Source organism: Archocentrus centrarchus, chromosome 10 (genome assembly GCF_007364275.1).
Source record: "Archocentrus centrarchus isolate MPI-CPG fArcCen1 chromosome 10, fArcCen1, whole genome shotgun sequence".
NCBI lineage: Eukaryota > Metazoa > Chordata > Actinopteri > Cichliformes > Cichlidae > Archocentrus > Archocentrus centrarchus.
Window position 1 is genome coordinate 23,866,704 of NC_044355.1, and position 15,090 is coordinate 23,881,793.

Sequence of the window (15,090 nt, forward strand, 5' to 3'; positions counted from 1 at the left end):
TATTGTTTACGTTGGGGAGTGGAACCTATATTATATTTATATAGTTATTTAAAAACGATGAACTGGGAGATTCAATTTGGATGTGATGAGTGGATCTGATACTGAATTCGGAATTTATGAAATGTCATCAAACTCCCAACCCACAGTGCATTCATTCAATTTTCAGTCAGTGGTTTTTAGCCTCTATAGCTTATTGTTCTGGTATGAACACACATTGTGATATTCTTCAGCATCTCCCACAAATCTTGTCAGTCAGTTTTTCATCAAACTTTTATTCACTGCTCAAAAATAAATAAATAAATAAATAAAGGAACACTTTTTAATCAGAGTAGAGCATTGAGTCAATTAAACTTCTGGGATATTGATGTGGTTGGTTAAGTAGCAGAGGGGGTTGTTAATCAGTTTCAGCTGCTTTGGTGTAGATAAAATTAACAACAGGTGCACTAGAGGGTCAACAATGAGACAACCCCCAAAACAGGAATGGTTTTACAGGTGGAGGCCACTGACATTTTTTCCCTCCTCATCTTTTCGGACTGTTTTTTCACTAGTTTTGCGTTTGGCTAGGGTCAGTGTCACTACTGGTAGGTGGAGGTGATACCTGGACTCTATAGAGGTTGCACAGGAAGTCCAACTCCTCCAGGATGGCACATCAATACATGCCATTGCCAGAAGGTTTGCTGTGTTTCTCAGCACAGTCTTAGATGCATAGAGGAGATTCCAGGAGACAAGCATTTACTCTAGGAGAGCTGGACAGGGCCGTAGAAGGTCCTTAACCCATCAGCAGGACCAGTATCTGCTCCTTTGTGCAAGGAGGAACAGGATGGATCTACAAAATGACCTCCAGCAAGTCACTGGTGTGAATGTCTCTGACCAAACAATCAGAAACAGACTTCATGAGGGTGGCCTGAGGGCCCAAGGAGTCTTGTGCTCACTGCCTGGGACGGTGGAACCCAATTGCCATTTACCATAGAATACCTGAATTGGCAGGTCCACCACTGGAGTCCTGTACTTTTCATGATGAGAGCAGGTTCACCCTGAGCACATGTGACAGGCATGAAAGCATCTGGAGAAGCCATGGAGAACATTATACTGCCTGTAACATTGTTCAGCATGACTGGTTTGGTTGTGGGTCAGTGATGGTCTGGGGAGGTATATCCATAGAGGGATGCACAGACCTCTACAGGCTAGACAACGGCACCCTGACTGCCATTAGGCGTCAAGATGAAATGCTCGGACCAACTGTCAGACCTTACCTTGGTGCAGTGGGTCACTGGTTCCTCCTGGTACACGGCAATGCCTGGCCTCATGTGGCAAGAGTATGCAGGCAGTTCCTGGAGGATGAAGGGTTTGATATCACTGACTGACCCCCACACTTGCCTGACGTAGATCCAATATAACACTTCTGGGACATTATATTTCGGTCCATTCAATGCCGCCAGGTTGCACCTTGGACTGTCGAGGAGCTCAATGATGCCCTGGTCCAGATCTGGGAGGAGACCCCCAAGGACATCATCCATCGTCTCATTAGGAGCATGCCATGACATTGTCAGGCATGCACACAAGCATGTGGGGCCATACAAACTACAGTACTGAGTAACATTTTGAGTTGTAGCAATGAAACTTCATCAAAATGGGCTAGCCTGCTTTATCTTTTTTTGACTATGATTTTTGGAGTGTCTTTGAATTCAGCCGTCTGTAGGTTGATAATTTTCATTTCCATCAAACAATGTGGCATCCTTTCATTCCTAACACATTACCCAGTCCACATCAGTACAGATATCCAGCATGACTTTTTTCATTAAAACTTGATGTGTTTTCAAAGTGTTATTTTCAAAATCTGATGGTACTTTTCTGTGTTCATGATTCCATCAATTTTGATCTCCAACACCACAGGCTGAAATGCAACTCCAAACCATGATAGAGCCTCCACCATGTTTTACAAATGGCTGTAGACCAGGGATCCTATCATCCAGGCCTCAAGAGCTGGTGTCCTGCAGGTTTTAGATGTGTCCCTGATCCAACACACCTGAATCAAATGGCTGAATTACCTCCTCAGTATGCAGTCAAGTTTTCCAGAGTCCTCCTAATGACTTCTATATTTGACTCAGGTGTGTTGAAGCACAGACACATCTAAAACCTGCAGGACACCGGCTCTCAAGGCCTGGATGTGAGGATCCCTACTGTAGACAGTCCCTGTGGTACCTCTCTGTCCTGACCATCTCTGGACATATTGACACTGATTTGAACCAGAACTTTCAAATTTGGATTCATCACTCCATCAGACCTGTTGCCAATGATTTTCAGTCCAGTTCTTGGGTAATTTGGCATACCTCAGCCTTTTTTGACTTGTTTTACTTCCTTAAGAATGGCTTTTTGACAGACACCCTTCCACTGAGACCATTTCTGATGTGGCTTCAGCAAACAGTAAAACTCAGATGTTGGTCCTGTGTCAGCCCTTTACTGGATTTTTTTTTTTCCTATTTCTTAAGGATGTGAAAGATTCAGATATTGTTCATCTGATGAAGAGTTTTTTTAGGCCTGCCACTTCTTCTTTTGTTCTCCACTTGTCCAGTTTCCTCAGGTCTTTTAAGGACACACTGCACACCTTGCTGAGATATATGCCAAGTTTTCAGTTAATAGCTCTTTGGGAATCATCTTGTTGGTGCAAAAATACCATTTTATGCCTGTCACACTGTGTTATCTTTGGCATTTCTCAGAGGTTCAACTTAAGAAATGGGAGCAAATGTGTTTTTGTGACAGGCTGTTAGTAACAAAGTGCTTAAAGATGCCATTTAAAATTTGGTTCTTTGCTAAGTTGTCTGTTTTGTGTAGACGCAACACTGGTACATCCTTTGAGTTAGGTGCCTTTTTTTTTTTTAATGCTGGAATGATTCATTCAGTGGCTTAAACAACAGAAAAACAAAACAAAAAATAAACTATGACATTAAAAAACAAAAAATCATTCCTTAAAAAGTGGTCTGGTACAATGACTGGACTGAAAATGAGTGAAAAAGCATGCAAAAAAAAAAAAAAAAGAAAAAAAAGCCTGGCTCTCTGGAAACAAAATACAAAGACATGAAGGATGGTTTGAGACTTTTGCACAGCACTGTATTATGGCTGCATGTCTATGTCATCATTTTCTACATTTCTGCTATCCCGTGGCTAACAATATACGACTGCAACTGCTGTCACTTTGCACTATGCGAATACTTTCTGTGATTAGAATTTGCTGTGTGCATTCCAGAGTGGCTGGAAATCATTTAAAAAGCAACAGCTGTTTCCTTTCTGGCAATTTGATGAAAAGAAAAAAAAAAAACCTGGAGACGTGTCAATGCTGTATTTATTCAGAGTGTTGGTATTGACATTATGCCAAAGAATTAATGTACCTCACTTGAAAACATATTATTATTCATGAGTCACCTTTAACAGCAAAAATTACTGATCGTCCAAAAAGCTAAGCCTGGATCAAAACACAACGAGACAGTGAGAGTGAGTGCGATTTACAGTCCCTGGAGAGAATACAACCTTGATGGGTTTCAGAAACTGCTTGTGTCTGACAGGGTTGTTTGGTTTCTCCCTGGTGCCCTTATTCATGAAACTTCCTTCCAAAAAAACCAAATCAAACTAGCGCTCCGTGTGCTTGATAATAGAAAATTAAAAAAAAGAAAGGAAGAAAAGAAAACATGTGTGTTAAAGTTTTGCAAGCTGGTTATTGTCAGATACATGCACAGTACGTGACAGCTGAAGAGCCAGCATGGATGTTATTTGAAATGGAGAGGGGGGGGATAGTGTTTGCTAATTTGAAATCTCATGCATATTCAGATGTTAAGGTAGGGCAGCCTGACACTTGAAGATGTTTCAAAGTGTTCCAGCTTTACTTATCTGTCACACACTTTGTACTGTGCAAAACTCTACTGGGAGAAGGTTCATATGTTTAGCAAAAGACTCCTTTCAACATGTGCTTTTGGCAAGCCATCAGCCCCCTAACCAGCTCGGCTGTGATATGCGTGTTCAAACTAGTGCATAATAAGAAAGTAGTCGAAAAATATCATTTCTCATTTAGCTGTTCTAAACTCATCAGTGCAAGTTCTGCCACTGAGGATAGGGTGTTTGTGCAGCTGCTGTGATAATGTGCAATATGCACTCATTGTGTGTGTGTGTGTGTGTGTGTGTGTGTGTGTGTGTGTGTGTGTGTGTGTGTGTGTGTGTGTGTGTGTGTGTGTGTATGTGTGTGTGTGCGTGTGTATGAATTATTCAGCTGCACGTGTGTTTCTGTGCTTACATTTGTATGGGCATCGTGTGGGTGTGTGTCCCTCTGAGACAGGATTAAGTGTAGATAGAGTTTTCAGAGTAGAACCGATCTCTCTGAGACACGGGGGTCTCTGGGCTCTCAGTGCTGAGCCCCAGTTCTCCTCCTCGGCATTTCCCTCCCACTCCTTTCAGCACCATGCTTAAACACTGTCGGGCCTTGGGATGAAACCTGGATACAGTACTGTAGGCTCAAGGTTATGGTTTCCATTTGAAATCAGCCTGAATCCTCTTTTTTTTTTTTTCCTAAGAGCAGTGAAGGGGAGAGGAATCTGCTAATGGATAGCTAGAAGCATAGATAATATGTGCTCCCCTCTCTTTCTGATCACCAGCTCTGTGGGTGTCAGGCTTTGAAAAAAGCAAAGTAAAACTCAAGTTTTCGTGCATCTGAGTGCATCTGAGTATGCGGAGTATGAACAGAAAGAAGGTCGCTGTCATAGTTGAGGCCGAAAAGGAACAGTGAATGCTTTCGGTGTTTGTGTTTTTCATCACCAGATGGATGTCTGTGGGAGAGTGAAGGAACAGTTTGGTTTTTTTTTTTTTTTGCTTTTGCGCACAGAGCAAAATTGAAGAGACAAGCGGACATTACCTTGCAAAGTCAAGACCCAACATTTGCAATGTGTATTGACATATTGATTTTCCTTGGCAGCTATTGGCAGAAGGAGTGAGGAGGATGGGGCCGTGTGTGCAGGTCCACAGGAGCTCGGTGAGATCCAGGCAGCATTATGCACACCAAGAGAATGAGGCTTAGCATATATTGAGTGTTTATGCTGCAGAATAGAAAGTGTGGAGCACCTTTGCTTAAACTCACTGACTGTTAAATTGGGCTTAACTAAAAATCCCTCTTACACAAACAGAAAGTGAGCCAGGCCCTTTCCCTCCATTTTTTTTTCTTTTTGCATAAATTCTTTTTTTGTGTGTGCTCTTTTGGGGTCTGCCGTACACGCAAATATACAGATGCAGGTGTACATGAAAAGGATCAAGAATGAGTAGATGAAGGATAATGTGTTGAAAGAGGTGATTTGGAGAAGAGTGAAGGATATCCATTATTTGTCTTCTTAAGGGCAGGGCACACATGGGGGACAGAGCAGGAGTGTATCTGGATTAGAGTGAGGCTCCTTCTTGAATATATAACCACCCCAAGGTCTCCTCTGCTCTGCTCTCCTCTCCTCCCGTTCAATGGCCATTACAGGATTTGTGTGCGATTGTAAAATATATGTAAAATATCTTTAAAAAAAAAAAAAAATTCTTACTGGACATCTTTTTGATGTCAGCTAGATAATAAGAATAACACATGACAAGTACGCAAGCTTACGCAGTTCGCTCACGTCTCTTCCCTGATGTAAAATGGGTCAAAAGTAGAAATCATGGTAAGGGAATGCATTTTTTATGGGTTGCTTATAAGCACGGATGGGGAAAAGCAGTATATGTCAAGACATATTTTGATACAAGATATAAAATGTTCCAAATAAAAATGTAGAAAATAAGCTACAGTAAATGTGCACCATAACTTGAAAACAAAAATCCTTTACTATTTTTTTTTTTTTGTACGAAACTACAATAAAGGACATTTCCCTCTGGAACACTGGAACGGTGTTTCGCTAAACTGAACTTTACACGAGTGAAATATCAAACAGACTGACTGATCAAAGAGCCAAAAAAAAAAAAATATTAAATGCACAAGCAATCATTCATGTAGCTACATTGCTCCCCCAGCTGAGGTTAGGTTCTATTGTTATGCGTCATAGTGTGAATTTGTTTCTTAAAATTTACACCGTCTCCCTGCGGCAGCATCGGTCTCTTAAACACCTGAAGTATTTCTGTGCCATGTGTTTCAGTCTGCATGGTCCTCCCGTTTGATGGCAATTAAGAGCTAAATACAGTAAATCTATGTGTTGCCTGTGCAGAGCACGCAGATGGCATGAGTAATAAGGAACATGGCCAGTCATGTCCAATTCTTCTTTTGTAAATTTGTCCAATGTCCAGCAGCTATAATGAATGCATTGTTTTTGCAATATGAAAAGGTTCAGCATGTTCCCTCCCTCTAACCTCTTGCTGATAACTGTGAGGAAATGATTGTGCTCAATTTACAGCGTGCGGTATGCTGCTTAGAAATGATTTAGGCTTGATGACGAAAGTTACTGGTCGCAGAAAAAATGTATTTCTGGACCGCCCTGCGGGGGTGGGGGTATTCTTGGTTTCTTATCGTGTAACTCAGACTGCTAATTAAAAACCTTTCCCTAAACATAATGTGGATTTCACATATATCACTTGAACCAGTATTTTGTAGAGAGAGTGCCGAGGCCAGGTGAAAAGATTGATGCCACGCTAATATTTGTCCGTGAAGGAATTTACAGAATAACCGGCAGTTGTTTTAGCTTAGCTTAGCGTGAAGGCTGGAGATAGGGGTAGAAATCTAGCTTGACTCAGTTCAAAAATATTCCCAGCAGCACCTCTGGGGCTTTTTCTATAACAGTAGCCATTAACAGAAACTCTAGCTGGTTTGCTTTTACTGATCTTTTTTTCACCTTTGGATAGAGACAAGCAGGCTTGGTGTTTCCCTCTGTTTCCAGTGTTTGTGCTGAGTTAGTTGACTTTTGGCTGTAGCTTCATATTTACCACCAAGTATATCTGAGTGGTATTGACCTTTTCAAGGGAACACGTGTATTTTCCGGAATGTCGAAATATTGCTGGAATCACAATTCACCGTTGCCTCTGCACTCACACTTCCCCACATTGAGAAAGGATGCTTGCTTTAGCATGCCAGACTACTACATTGCAGCACTGTGGCTATTTTCGAAGCCCTCTCTCTAGTTTGGCTCCTGTCAGATGAGATGCTATGAATTTAAGCAGAGATGTGGCAAGTGAAACTGCACAGCTCCATTCCTATCGTCTTAGTGCCATCCACATGTTATCTGGAAACACATGCGTATATATTTGGACACCAGCTGAGACGCCGACTCCAACACGTGCACATGCAACACAATTATGTTTCAGCTAATGCTGGAAGGCTGACGGTGAGACACAGCTTACCCCCAACTGAGCAGGCATGACTTAGCCTGAGTTTTACAACTAGCCTTATTGATTTACTCATTATCTTCTTCACAGGCGATCCCCCTGCAGGGGATCAAAGGCCAGCACTCTATTCTCTTCTGTTCAGCTCTATTGTACTGCAAATGGGATGCGATATCATGACACTCCCTGAACAGATAAAGCTTAAATGGTCAGTGCACCAACAGTATGAATATTCCGACCCTTGGTGGGATGCAGGTTATTTTGGTTTTACTCCAGAAGACGTGAGATTCAACAATGAGAACCACTTTTTACCAGTGAAATTTTCTCAGCAGAAAGAGCTGACAGTGAGCTTTGTCGATTATTCAGATGAGCCTGAAAGACCAAGCTGCCTAATGACATTTCTCAGATCTTTGAGAATGCACAGGAAAGGCAGTTAATGGACCATGAGGTGACATTGACTTGGCTGGAAATTGTTCCCTGGAATCCTTTTGAGTGTCCAGACACTGAGTATGTGCTGTTATCCACTAAAAAGTGCATTTAAAAATTCTACAATGGATAGAAAAATGCCGTGTCCACAGTATGTACTTTTTGTCAACAATCCCACATTGTGATGTGCCGAATTTTACCGATGCCAAACTGGCTGTTTGGGACTGGACAGCTGGTGGTGTTGACGTAAAATGATGATAATTAACCATCTGAAAACGCACTTCTCTCCTCACTGTTGACTGAACTACTGTGTGTGTTACACAAGGCACTGTTATGAGTCAATGATAGATTCCTATTCTCATTTTTTAAGCAGATAAACTCTGGCACTCTGGCTGTCTTTTCACATTCTACATTATATGAATGTTGATGCACACGCTGACAGACAAAGCTTCAGAATCAACATGATATTCCTTTGTTTATGCTGATGGTATTAACAGTCAGCACAAATCACATCAGGAAGGAACTGTGTCATTGTGCTGTAATTGGAATTATGCAAATAGTTGCAAGGCAGGACTTTGTAATAACCACACTTATTCAGAAATTTCCTTTTTTATTATTAGTTCACTCTGAGGCATGGACTTTTTATCATTTATGTGGCATTCATTATTTCCTGTCGCCACCTTTTGTTGCTTTTATTGTGTTGACTTGTAAACAGAAAGACATGAGGAAAAAACAAAACAAAACAAGTGCATCCTATTGAACAGCAAGCAGGGAAACAAAGTTAACAGTCAAAGAAGCTTTTCATGCATAAGTGTTGATTTCTCTGGGGAGAATCAGCAGGCACTTTTTCTCTCTTTCCCAATTCGATCCACTCCTGTGCTGCTGTAAAGTTAGGCTCTGAAGAGACGAAAGAGAAATCCATACGCGTCTCCGTCTGGCCATTGATATTCTCCTTACTCCCTTCTTTTTCTCCACATCTCCATCACCCCATCTTTCTCTCTCTCTCTCCCTTCATGCTTTCTCAGATGGTCCATGGTGGCCAATCCATCCTCACGCCCTCCACTGGCCAGGTCAGGACATCCAATATCCCACGGATTCACGCTTTTGCTCCCTCCCCAGTTGCCCGCGCTTGAGAAACTTACCCAACAACCCACCCACTCCTCCACTCATTCTTTCCTCTCCTCCAGCCTCACATCAGTCTTAGAATACTCTATCCTTTCACCTTTTTTACCCTCTCTCTCTGTCTGCTGTGAAATGTTTGTCGTGTATTTCTTTTTGTGCCCTTTTGCATCGTCTACATCGTTGCTCCCTTTTCTCCTCTAAACGCACGAGGAATACTTACCTGCTGGCAGAGGATCACATAATGATTCTCCCACCCACTTCCATTTGTGACCTCCACTTTGAATAATCAGAAGAGCTTTGTTTTCCATTACTTTCTGTCACATCTAAAGCTTTTGCTTCAAAAAAAAAAAAAAAAAAAAAAAAAAAAAATATATATATATATATATATATATATATATATATATATATATATATATATATATATATATATATATATATAATACTTCTATGAAGCACACAATACATCTGTGTTACAGTATTGTGACTCTTTTTATATATTATTGCGCGACGGATTCAAATCTGAAATTTGTTAATAGCATCATTATTACTAACCACAATTAGAAATCTTGAGGGTCAGTGCAGGAAATCTGATGTAGGGTTAATATCAGGTTTGTAGGTCCATTACATGTTAACTTGGCACAGGCACTTGACTAGCTACCAAAGGTGGACTAATGCACCAACCTGTAACTTTCTGCATTTTAAAAGCTGCAACATGAAGCTTGCAACACCCTATACTTTGTGTCATACTAACCTCAAGGTAATTGTTAAATGTCCAACTTTGGTGCAGAAAGGGATTTAAGGGATGCCCACACAAGAACTGGCTAGCAGCGAAGAGGTGACCAGCAACCATAGAAAGACAGTGACATTTAGCAACTAAAAGGAGGTGCGAAGTGGGCAGGTCCTGAGTTCAATTTCTCTGAGCTCTTAGATGAGCGATTGATGCAACTACCGATGAGAGCAAAGAGCAAAGGATAGCACTGATTGACTTACTGTATAAACATGTTTACTGTGTAAACACATCAGGACGAGATTACATGTGGTAGCAGGCAATGACTTTTACAGAAAGGCAAGCAGAGATGGTGACCACAGGTTATGTGCGAGCACAAACAGCCTGAAAAAGCTGCTGGTCTCACAGCTTGACAAGCTCAAGCCTTTGTTAAAGGAACATGGAAACACCCACAAATTTGACAGACAGATTCCAATGGCTCTTAGTCAAGCAGAGTTAAGCCTGCTTCCAGAGACAACAGCCAGTTGTGGCCACAAGATGGCAGTAATTTAAAGGATGATATAAACAGACGAGAAGCTTTATGACAGAACACGTTTTGGTTGCAAGGAGGGAGAACGCTTTCTTTAATTGATGTTTATTTTTTGATTTCATCGAGTATGCAGTACTTGCTCTGATGGAACGCTACTGCATTAGAGGGTTATTCAGGCAACCAGAGCTTGGAATGTCCGATAGTGATGCATGATGAGCAAATTGCTTCCTGTGTAGATGCCCCTTTAGTTTCTGTTGCTAATTTGTCTCTTCATGACTACTGTATTGAGGGGATTTAAAAACAAACAAAAACTCACATTTAAATTACTTTGAGGCTTAAACGTCCAAATGTATAAAGGCTGTGGTCACTTTGAGTGAGGGGTGGGTTCTGTTTGGGCTTGTTCAGGTTGCATAAAAAGGAACTCTAAGGATTCAGCAATTTTATTTATTTATTTTTTAATATCACCGTGAATGACAAGGACTTTTCAAAGCTATCTAGTTAGTGCTTGCTAATAAAGGTCTGAATCTACTTTTGTGTCCAAATACAGTCACACCCCATTTTAAGGTGCTACTCTGGGGACAATAAATGCTTTAAAACGAATGATATGACTATTTTTTTATGCTGAGTGTAGCAGGCTATATTCACAAAGCTGCAGGCTGGCTGCTTTGCAAACCATAATGTCTCACTGTTGCTTTCTGTGTGTCATAACACATGTCAAACGTGGCATTTAGTACTGTAAATATAACGAGGAACTGATTTTTAGATACTCATGAGAGGCATGGCGCTGCATTGGAAGTTAGTGTTGCAAAAAGGAAATTGAAACAGTAATCATGCTGGGGTGTGTAGTATAGTACTGCATATACAATTTTGGCTGGCTGATAATCACAGCTTATTACGGGAGATGGAAACAGCATGTCTTTGAGGTCGAAGAAGAGAAGCTCGTGCTGGACTGTGTTAAAAGCACTTGAAAAATCAAATCAACACCCTGACAGAGCTATCTGCATTTTTTAAGTGTTCATACTTGAAGCATAAAAAGAATGGCATCCTCAAAACTAATTCTGCCCTTGTAAGCAAATTGCACTTGGTTCACGCATCTGCCTGCCAAAAACTCTAAAATACTCTAAAATGAAACAATCCTCTCCAAAGTTTTCATTACGTGTGAAGTGAGGAAAACTTTGGAGAGGATTGTTTTTGTGTGGAAAGAATGGCTGTCAGATGTAAACAGATAATACTCTTCCGTGACAGCATCTGGTGTTTGGCTCTTTAGTCGCTGGCATTTTACTGTAGTCACCCTATTGGTCATGTTTCGCCTAACCTCATTCTGTCACAACAGCACCCTAGTGGAAGCACAGGAAGGTGATAAAAATCAAAATTAATATGCGATTTATTGTATACATAAACTCACACCTGGACTGGCTGGTAGTGTTACTGTAACTGGAAGGCTGCTGCTAGAACTGTGGACTAAATGGGTGAGGGATTAAAGGAAACACCTGAATCCTTGGACCCTACAGAGTGAGGGCGGGGGGGGGTCCAGTGCTGTGGGGGATATTTTACTGCCATAATCTGGTTCCATGATCTCGGCAGCACAGTGGCGTGGTGGTTGCCTCACAGCAAGAAGGTCCTGGGTTCATATCCACCATCTGGCTGGTGTTCTCCCCGTGTCTGCGTGGGTTCTCTGGGTATTCCAGCTTCCTCCCACAGTCCAAAAACATGAAGTTAATCAGTTGGTGATTCTAAATTGCCCATAGGCGTGATTGCGATCCCAAATTAAGCCGGGATAGGCTCCAGTACCTCCTGCAACCCTGAATTAGATAAGTGAAAGAAAATGGATGGATCTGGGTCCATTTGCCCTCACAGGGAGGAGTGACTTCAAATCAATTCAGCTCTTACCTAATGATAAAATATCTTTACCCTGTTATCCTGAATTGTTTAATTAGTATGAAAATCATGTGAATCATACGCTATGGCTCATCCACAGTCACACCAAATGAAGACACTGGAGATTTGGCAGCTCAATGCCAAATTGCGCTGAAGCCATTCAGGTGGAACACGGTAGATCAACACGTCACTAAGAGACTTTATGTTGGTTTTTCTTTTAAATTGTCCCCCAACTGCAGGTTACTTTAATGTGGCCACTTTCTCTTTCCCCGACATGGAGAGGAAATTAGACTGTTACACACTGCCACACACAATTTTGGCCAAGTTCCAGTGAAAGAATTAGGAAATTAGGAAAAAAAAAAAAAACAGAACTTTGCTAAGTACAATTACAGAACTCAGACCTGACTTGGACACTACATTTATTATGTTGGTTGGCCACTTAGATTATAAATATTCAAATAAGCCCACAAAATTTTTTCCTCTTGCTTTTTCTTACATGTAATTAGCCATTCTGAAAGGTGATAACATTCAAATGCAGAACCTTTTGAGAGAATGGGTCAAATTATCCCCCATAGGGTGGATATTAAAATTCTGCACAGCATTACTGAGGCTTTTTATTTTAAAAGCACTGTGAAAACTTCACTCACCTCCCTCAAAAAAGGGGTGCATCACTTAATTACTAACATAGAGCCAATTTGCGTCGAGCATGTCTCTCAGCAGATAATGATAATCATTATAATTGCTTGAAGCGTTTGTTTCATGCAGCAAAAGCAATAATGTTCACTCAGATCTTCTATAATAAAGGCTTTGGCTCAGCACTTGGCTTCCTCCAAGCTGTTATACAGTGACTGGACGTGAATAATCATTAGTGAAATTGAAATGCAGGGGTAAATACATGGCTGTGTCTGTCCTCTCCTCTGTACTGGCTGTCTCTTTTTCTCAGTCCCTGGGTAAAGCGCCAGAGACTGATCAAAGACTGGGTCTGATTCACTCTGAATGATCAAGGAGAAGAGACAGGGAGCTCTGTGATTACCGAACATTGACATTGCATCAATTTCAATCATTCCACAATACGTGGCTGTCACACACAGGGTGTATTATGCACTGTGTCTGATCACCTGGGATCCAGTGGTGCAGGCTTTTATTGATCATAAGGGAAATGCTTGCATTTTTCATGAGGGAGAAGAAATTTTGTGATCAAAAATGCCACTGGCTCAAATCCACTGATTGCCAGGAAGATTAGGGTTTGAGAAGTGAAAGAGGCACGCTCATCTGCCCACTTGCAGCAACTTCAGCCACGCTGGTTTTAAACAATAATTTGCTTTATTTCTTTCTTTTTGCTCAAAGTTAGATGATACCACAAATGGACTGGCATATATTTTATCTATCAGGCTACATTTAGCTTTTCTAAAGCTCATTAGTTAGAGCTTCAGACACATATCTCAGAAGGCACATACATAAGATAGCACACCAGGAGATAAAAAAAAAAAATCTGACTTTCATAATAAAAAGAAATGAAACTAAACAATTATTTTGCAAAGATTCCTCATAATGATACACAGACAAACCCTTTGAATAATGCTTTCAAACCAATAACAACAACACAATAAGGTTTTCTAGGCTTCAAGTTTCTCATATGAGTTTCATTTAAAAATGATTTTGTGCTGTACATTTACTCACATTTTGATTAGATAAAAAATAGGAAGGCAATGCCATGGAAAACAAAACAAACAAACAACAAAAAAATGAAAGCCATCGAAGGGATCCAGGGGACGTGTTTGTGGCTATTGCCTTCTCTTAGCATCTGTCCACACAATATCATCCTTGACCCTACCTCAGTGTCTCCACATGCCTGTTGCATTGCAGGTGTCTGGATGAGGTCTGATATTAGTTCCTGTCCCAATCCATCTGTTGCTCTGTTGCTTCCTTCTTGCTTGCAAAGCTCTCATAACCTATCTGAGATCAATTTGTGGTAGCACAAACTGACTTAAGTTCAATCACTGTCACTGTGTGTGTGTGTGTGTGTGTGTGTGTGTGTGTGTGTGTGTGTGTGTGTATGTTGCCAATTTCATGTGTTTTTTGTAACTGTGGGAACATGTTTCAGGGGTGCCGTGAGGATGACCCAACATGAGTTGGATAGCACACTTAGCACCCATATAAATAAGAGCCGTATAAATGATACATGCTGTCAAATGTATATTGGTTGTGCATGTTTTCCTTTATAACTGTGGCTTTTAAAAAGAAGTCAAATTCTACAAATAATATTGGTCTCTAAAAGCATAATCATGTACAAAAATATACAAAAAGAAAGAAATAAATAAAAGCTAGGCACAATTCCAGTGACTGGATAATCAAAGGAGAGCCCGCTGTATATAATATGCTGATAAAACCATGACTATTGACACTAATTTACTATCAAAGCCAACAGCAAAGACAACACCATGCTTCCAGCTCACTCTTTAGCACAAGTCCCTCAAATACTGTTATTTTCCAGCAAATTTTATTTTACAGCTCTGCACTCACTATTATGACAAGGATCATTATATTCATAGGCAAAACAAGGGCATCGGCTCAACTAACAGTTATTAACAGAGCAATAGTCACTTACACGGACTGTATGATGGCAGCAAAACGCAGTCTTGCTGATTCCTGATATGCTGAAAGTCTTCTTTCACTCATGATTCATGCAATTAATGTCCAGTTGCTTGCCTCCTGTATGTACTGTAGGTGTAGCTGTTAGTTCTGATGAGCCGCTAGAGTTTGCTATTTTGTATGGATTCACTTTTGTGCAGTCATTTTTATACTGATGGTATGTTCCAGCATGGTGTACCCTATGTGTACTATGTATGACAAAACTTAATTGAAAACTGCCCGAGTTTTTCATTCATATTAATAAAGTGTAGTTTATGCTTCACGTGCTTATTTTTTGTGGGTTTAGCACTGAAAGACAATTGAGAGTTTTTGGTGTGTAGCATTTTGCAAAAGTAACATTATTTCATAGATACGTAGCTGCTTGGCCATCAGAACCAACTGCGCTGACTGATTAAATAAGTTTAATGTTTTATGCTTAGTGTGGGCATCAGTT